The sequence below is a fragment of the Acomys russatus genome, chromosome 11 (genome assembly GCF_903995435.1).
Source record: "Acomys russatus chromosome 11, mAcoRus1.1, whole genome shotgun sequence".
NCBI classification, from domain to species: domain Eukaryota; kingdom Metazoa; phylum Chordata; class Mammalia; order Rodentia; family Muridae; genus Acomys; species Acomys russatus.
The window spans coordinates 54,708,109-54,716,604 of NC_067147.1; positions in this window are offsets into that span (position 1 = coordinate 54,708,109).

Here is an 8,496-nt window from a genome sequence, read left to right on the forward strand (position 1 = left end):
GAAACTTACAAGGCACAGGGCCACTCTGCAGGGCCAGGGAACCAAGCAGGGAACAGAAAAGGAACCCTGCGAGGGTTAGTGAGGAAACCCTGCAGGGGGACAGTGAAGGAACCCTAAAAGAATGGCTGAAGCTTTCACACTCAATGTAGAGTGTGGCCACCTGTGTCCTTCCTGCCCAGCCTGGGGCTGGACACCTCAAGTTCACACTCAGGAAGAAAAGCAGCCAGCTTGTCAAGACATGAGTTGTAAGAAGAAAAGAAGGCAGTGAGGCCCAGAAGAGAGGCCCAAGTACGATGGGGCCTCCCTAGGCAAGGCCAGACTAGTCTATACAAAACCTCTAGGCCCAGCTCCCCCACATACCCATAACTCTCTCTCCCTTCTGCTTAGGGAGCACCTCAGACCTTCCTACCCTCCTTCTATCACCCCCTACACTGGCTTCTCCATGTGGTTTGGCCTCCACTCCTCTCACCCCCACCTCCTCCTACCCCCTATCTCCCCAACCCCCTACCTCTCCCACCCCATCTGCTTCCTGCTGTCCTCACAGTCTCAATACTGGCTGCCCTCTGCTGGCCCCTGACCTGTCATCACTGGGTTTCCTAGGTTTGGCCCTGCTCTGTGGACACATTGTCTGCCCCTGAGTAAGGTGGGGGGTGGGTGATGGGAGGCAGCAATTCCCTGGCTTCACACTCCAGAACACCCTGAACCCTGAGCCCATGGTGGAGCGTGTGTGTGTGTGTGTGTGTGTGTGTGTGTGTGTGTCTGGTTCTCTCTCTCTCTCTCTCTCTCTCTGTGTGTGTATCTGGTTCTCTGTTTCTGTGTGTGTGTTTATGTCTGTCTGTCTGTCTGTGTATCTCTGTGTGTGTCTGGTTCTCTGTGTGTGTGTGTCTGGTTCTCTGTGTGTGTGTGTCTGTGTGTGTCTGGTTCTCTGTGTGTGTGTGTCTGTGTGTGTCTGGTTCTCTGTGTGTGTGTGTGTCTGGTTCTGTGTGTGTGTGTGTATGTGTGTGCCTATGTCTGTGTGTGTGTCTGTGTCTGGTTCTCTGTGTGTGTGTCTATGTGTGTCTGTATCTGTGTGTGTGTGTATGTATGTGTGTCTGTGTCTGGTTCTGTGTGTGTGTGTTCATGTGTGTCTGTGTCTGGTTCTGTGCCTGTATGTGTGTCTGGTTCTGTGTGTGTGTGTGTGTGCATGCATATGTGTGCACATGTGTGTGTGTGTGTGTTATGCACTACAGATGGAACCCAGAGACCCACATATGCCAGGCAAGCACTGCAGCCCACAACCCATGCTGGACATCCCCCATTCTGGTTAAATCAACTGTCTGAGGAGATCCAGCTTGACCAGAATCCACCTAAGGGACCCATAATGTGCAAGATGATGGACAACACAAAACCCAAAGGGACATTCAGAGTCCCCAGAGCAAACAGAACACAGCATAACAAGGAATGCTGATGGATACCACAGTGGCCGCTGCCTGTCGGCCCTCAGAGCAGTTGTTCTCACAGGGCTGAGCAGGTGTCCAGGGCCAGCCTCTCATGTGACTGTAAGTCACATGATCCACAAGGGACTGTGGATCCACACTGAAGGTACCAACGTTTAAATGTGAAATGTTCCCCCATAGCTCATGCCTTTGAGCATCTGGTCTCCAGTTGGAGATACTGTTCTGAGACACAGTATCTCCTTTGCCTTTAGGAGGTGGCATCTAGCTGGAGCGAGTGCATTGATGGTTTCTGGGGAGCAGGTCTTAGGAGTGATAGCCTGACTTCCCTCCTTATCTCTTCTGTGTAGCTCTTTACCTCTTGACCCACCAAGATGCACCAGCAGCCTTACGCTCCCCCACCCCCCATGGCTTTGAGCTCCTTGAATTCCATCAAGTCTCCTCCACCATCATGCTGGACAGTGTCTCTCAAACTGTAAGCCAGAATAAATCCCTCCTCTAGAAACTTCCTTTTATCACAGGACAAGTAAGTAAGGTGGGGGTGGGTGTAACACACTCTCAGGAAGGGCTTCGCTGAGGTCAGGCCATACCTTATGGTTCCCAACAGGTGTCCCAGTCACTGGTAGAACATGAGTACAACACACACACACACACACACACACACACACACACACACACACACACACACACACTGTCCCTGTCACTGGCCTTGAGGAAGCAACTGGAGCCAGGAGGCTGTCAGGTTAGGAACCTGGGCTGAGGTTCAGTTGGTCTCCAACCTACCGTTGCTCTGCTTGTTATAGCTTTGGGCAAGAGAAGAGACCTCCCCATGCCTCTCCATGCCTCACCTGAGGCTAGGTGACAGGATCTCCTGCTGCCTCTACCTGCCCAGGGTGGCCTTGCTCAGCCAGCTGCAGTGGCTCCTGCCTCTGCTTCCCACCCCAGGCTTTTCCCTCTCCCCTCCCTTCCAGAGAACCCCACCATTCAGAAGCTCACCACACCTACGCCAGGGCCTGGCTTCTCATCACACACTCCCCTAGACCCAGACAGACAATGAACCTTCAGAATTAGCTCATAACTCCCTTAGGAGGCTCGGCACTCTCCCCTCTGCTCACAAGCCTCTTGTGTGCCTGAGGAGTGTCCCTCTGCCTCATGCCATCCCTCAGTGTATAGTGGGCCCCTACCAGCTTCTTGTTCTCCCTGACCCTACCCCACTCCAGCCCCACCCCCCCCCACCCCAGCCCCACCCCCTCACCCCCAATCCCCATCCTGTTGAGGAAATCTGCTACAGTGTTCCAGGGGCCAGCACTGTAGAGCATAAAGTGGTGGAACCCACCTTCCCCATTTTCTGGCTCAGGCCTGTGAAAACGATGTCGCCAAAGGCATCCGTGGGCATCTCATGGACATGTTTCTTTGGGTCCCATTCCTTGCCCTGGAAGGTGTGAGGCTTGATGGCCACTTCCAGGTGCTGCTCCTGGGTATAACCGCACGCGCACACCACTTTCCTGTCAACATACCAAGGGCATCATGCGAATCAGGGGGACCAGAGGAGATCCAGAACATTCATCTCACCTGGCAATGACAAAGCACCCCACCTGGGTGTTAAGGAGGCCACATGGAGCAGTGGATGGGAGGTGTCCTTGCCCTCCCAGCCAGGCGGCATCAGCAAGGAAACAAACAGGGATATCCAGTGAGGCCAAAGGGGACCTTGGGCTTGGACTTTGAACTTTTCCCATGTGGCAGTGATGAGGTTCTGCCCCTCCCCCTCCCTTGGACAGGCTTCAGGGCCAGCTGAAACTCAAAAGCCAGAAAAGTCATCAGTCACACCGAGCAAGTCGGCTTGGACAGCCATCCAGGCCAGGATGACACAGGTGTGGCAGTCATCTGGGAAGGATTTTTTTTTTAAAGCATCCAAGTTAAAAAACAAAATCTTCTGCAAGTGACTAAAAACACCCTGGACATAAACTGCAGCTTCTAGGAAGACAAGACAGTACAGCAACCAGAACCCTCGGCTCTGCAGAAGGTAATAACTAAGAGAGAGAAAATAAATCAAAATAAAAATGCATAGGCATGGAGACCAGCAGGGTCCCCAGAGGAAAAGGATAAGGCAAGGCTACAATGCTGTGTGAAGAAATAATGCCCTAAACTTCCTGCTGACAGCCCATCCCCCATCCCCCCACCCCCCAGCCTCACCCAGCCAGGTTGAGTCTCCATGAATTGAAGGCAATGTCAGAGAGCTGTGTGGAGTAATCAGGGGACTCAAAGCATTCAGGTTCAAAAGTGGTATGACCAAAGCACTTCTCATTTATATTACTAAGGCAAGTCAAACTGGAGGTGATGCTTACAGCCAGCTTAAGTGACTACAAGTCCAGCGAGGGAATATATCTGGTGTTATATGTCTTTGGTCGTGTGAAAAACAAACAAGCAAACAAAACATATTCCCCCCAGGCCTCTGCCTTTTCCACAGAGATAATTGGACGTCCATGGGGAGTCCCTTCATGCCCTTGCTTTCAAGGGCATTCACTTATCATGGTTCATGCAATTCGTTCTAGAAGGGCCACCTTGTGGGAAGAACACTTTGTACTCCGTCTGGCCCATCCATAGATCAGAGTAAGCCCACAGCTTTCCTACACAGGGCTCTCACACTTCCCCACATTTGCTTTATAAATAAACAAGCAAACCAACCTACAGATATAAGAATCTGAGTGAGCAACAAACAATGTAAACCCCGAGAGGCACGTGCTAAAAGATGACACAGTCAAACTTCCAAGACCAAAGAAGGGAAAAAGCTTGACAGCAGTGAGACACAAATGGGAGCTGTCGATTTCCCTACGAGCCTCTTGATGATGTTGTTGTTGTTGTTTTCATCTGTATGAGTGTTTCACCTGCATATGTGCCTGGTGCCTAAATAGACCAGAAGAAGGCATCAGATTCCCCGGAGCTGGAGCTAGGAGCAGAGATGAGCCACCATGTGGGTCCTGGGAATTGAACCCTGGTACTTTGAAAGAGAGGCTAGTGCTCTTAACTGCTGAGCCATCTTTCCAGCCCCGTAGAGATCTACCTGCCTCTGCCTCCTGAGTCCTGGAATTAAAGGTATGTGCCACCGTACCCAGCCTAAAAACAACATACTTCTTATTAGAAGCCATCAAAATAATAAAGAAGTTCAGTGCTAAAAGGTCTTTTTTTTTCCAAGTCAGAGTTTCTCTGTGTAGCCTTGGCTGTTCTGGAACTCGCTCTGTAGACTAATCAGAGCCTACCAAGTGCTGGGATTAAAGGCGTGCCACCACCACCACCCGGCCAGTGCTGAAAGACTAAAAGCTGCAATCCAGCAAAACTACCCTTCAGTAATGAAGAAGTCAAGGAATGCTTTTTAGCTGAACTACTATTAAGGAGATTTGCCAACTGTAGAACAACTTGAAAGAATGACTGAAGGTGATGGGGTGGGGATGTAGCTCTGTTGGCAAGGTGCTTCTTAACATGTTCAAAGGCCTGGGTTCAGTCTCTAGCACTGCATGAACCTGTGACCCAAGTATTCAGGAGGTGGAGCTAGAGGTAAGAATATCTTAAAGTCAAGATCATCCTCAGCTTCATAGGAAGTTCAAGGCCAACCTGGGCTCACGAGACCCTGTTCAAAAAAAAGTGTTTAAACAGAAGTGAAAGGACAAATGAGGAAATTCCAAATATCAGAGAGGAAAATGAAACAATAGAAAGAGTAAAAATATAAGTAGGCATATTCCATTTCTCCTGAGTTTTTAAACCATATTTATGTTTGTTCTATGTGCATTAGTGTTCTGCCTTCATGCATGTTTATGTGATGGTGTCAGAGCCCGTGGTACTGGAGTTACAGATAGTTGTGAGCTCCTGAAAATTGGGTCTGTATCCTTGAGAAGAGCAGCCAGTGCTTTTACCTGCTGAGCTGCCTTTCCAGCCCTTCTCTTAGGGTTTTAAATTTATGTTTGATGGTTGAATTGAATCAAACATGGTGTTCTAAATAACTGTAAGAGAGAAATTGTGAAAGGAGGTATTTCTACACTCTACTGCAACTCTCAGCATAACAACACTTATGGATGATGACTTGTTTTGCTACACAACTTTCATAACCACAGCAGCCACAAAGAAACTGAAGTGAAACAGAAAGAAAACAAAAAACAAAGACAGGATGAGAGATTTAAGCCCTGATGCAGCAGTAATTATATTAAATGTAAATGATCTAAATATACCCATTGAAAAGTAGAGACTACATCAGGCATGATGGCGCACACACCTTTAGTTCCAGCACTTGGAAGGCAGAGGCAGACAGATCTGTGAGTTTGAGGCCAGCCTTGGAGGGAGAGAGAGAAAGAGAGAGAGAGAGAGAGAGAGGGAGAGAGAGAGAGAGAGAGAGAGAGAGAGAGAGAGAGAGAGAGAGAGAGAGAGAGAGAGAGAGCTCAGAGACTAACAGATGGGATTAATAAACAAAACAAAACCAAAGACGTGGTCATTATCTACAAAGTCTCCTCTCAAATACATACAATTAGAGAACTGCTCAACAGTGAAAGAGTCACGAATGCAGAAACAGGAATGGATCTCAAGGGCTACATGTCAAAGGGCACAGCCCCTCCCCCACTGGGCAGTGCCACCTGTGTGACACAGACCTAGAGGCATATGACTCCATTCATATGTTCATCCACATGTCTCTCCAAAGACAAATTTATAGAAGTTTCATATGAAAATTGGATTACTGTTTGTTAGAGGGTGAGAAAGGGCGGGGTGTGTGGGCGGCTGAGACCACAAGGGGAAGGTCAGGGCTATCTCTGTGGGAACTGAGCCGTGTGCATCCTGTGTGAGTGGTTTCACATGCTGCAGAGGTGATGAAAGACACAGAGCAAACAGAGTGCATTCTGACCAAGTCTGAACTTTCCCTCTTGATACAGCACCACAGTTAGACAGAGCTACTGGGACAGGGGATCTGGCATAGCTTTCCTTTACATCTGTGATTATTTCCAAGTTAAAAGTTGAACACATACAATGGTACAAAAGAGAAGAGGCCAGCACAATATACTGAGCCCTACAAACGATGAGGTACAGCTGAAGGCAAAGGACCCACACAAGCAGGAGAAAATGGCTGAGCCAGGAAAGGCAACCATATCTTCCTGTCACTGCCTCTGCCAGGTTTGGGAGTTTCGTCTCAATTTCTGGGTCATTATCATAAGGGGTCACATTCCCTGGCCCCACTCTGAAAAAATCACACAGATTGCTGAAGGGAACTCGAGACACTTATAACTTACTGTCCTGGACTCACATTGTAGACCAGATTGGCCTTGAACTCTCAGAGATCCACCTGCCTCTGCTTCCCAAGTGCTGGGATTAAAGGCGTGCGCCACCACTGCCTGGCTGCATGGATCTCTATTTGTTTTGTTTTTCAAGACAGGGTTTCTCTCTATGTAGCTCTGACTGTCCTGGAATCTGCTCTGTACACCAGGCTGGTCTTGAACTCAAAGATCCACTTGCCTCTGCCTTCTGAGCACTGGGATTAAAGGCATGCGCCACCACCACCTGGCTTGGTTTGCAGGGATCTTAAATCACTTTGAGGTTGGGATTAGGTAAAGGTGGGGACATACTCCTAATAGAAGGCCTAGACTATTGCATCTTAGCCTGGTGATGCCAAGGATCCTACCAGCGATGCCAAGCTATCTGCTTTCTCTCCTGTCTTTGGTGAAATTAGCCTTTGCACCCCCGTTGGTGTTCTCCATGCTAGCCCAGAACAGGAAGTTGTGCTGTGCTAGAAGACCCAGAAATTAAATAATCACAGTCTTGGCCTACTTAGGCATAAAGAGGAATGGCATGCTGAGCAAAAGGGAGAGCTCTTGGGAGATGCCCAATGCTCCAGAGTCCCTCTCCCAGATGTGATGATCCTAACCTTGCTCAGCACCCACACTGAAGACCTTCAACCTCGCATGAATGCTGCAAGGATGAGGCTTCAGGGTAGGAAAGAGGTGATGTGCCCACAGTTAAAGGGAAGCGCTCACCAACGTAGGGCAATGTCTGGACTGGGGTGGCAACGGTCCAAAGGGACATGAGACATATCCATGCTAAGCTGAGGGTTGTCACTGGTACTGGGGTAGGAAGAAGCCAAGAGGGAATGGAGTCAGGAAGTGAATTCTGTCCAAGTAGGGAGGATGCTAGGCACTCCCTCTGTTGCTCTGCCTGTCCCATGGACAATGGCATACTCTCAGCCCTCTGTTCTTGACTCCAGGGATGAGGCGAAGAAAAATGCAAGAGCTCCCGGCCCCTACCACTAGCACCATGGGCCTAAGTGGGTAGGAGATCCACCTACCAGGAGGCCAGCCTTCCATCTGGAGGCTCGAAACAGGACCCCTCCTGACTAGGTCTGTTCTGCTGCTGTATAATATGATGCTTGCTGAACACTAGTGTTCTTTCCACAAGTGGCTGCCAGGTAGAACTCTAAGTGCCTCCCTCAGTGCACACAGGCTTTGGGGTTGTTTGGATGAGAACAGCCCCCATAGGCTCATATATTTGAATATTTGGTTCCCAGTTGGTAGAACTGTTTGGGAAGGATTAGGAGGTGTGGCCTTGTTGAAGGAGGTCTGTCATTGGGGATGGGCTTTGATGTTTCAAAATCCCACACCATTTACCTCCCCCCTTCCTTCCCTCCCCCCACCTCATGGTTGTTGTCTCAACATATAAGCTCTCAACTTATATGCTCCAGCGCCATGCCTGCCTGCCTGCTGCCATTCTCCCCAACACAATGACCATGGACTTACCCTCTAAAGCCATTAACAAGCCCCCAGTTAAGTGCTTAAAAAAAAGTTTCCTTGATCATGGTGTCTCGTCACAGCAACAGAACAGTAACTCACACAGGCTCTCTCTGGGCTTCTAAAGCAGAAGGTCCAACGCAGGCAACTGGAGAAGGCGCTTTCACAGCCATGTCTTTCCGCTCTAAGCACAAACACGCAGAGCTCCCAAGTCTCGGTGAGCATGTGAGGTGGCCTTAGGGGACCCCCCCCCCCAGGCTCACACAGCCCACATCAACTGAATCAGCATTTACTTTCAGTGGCTCTCA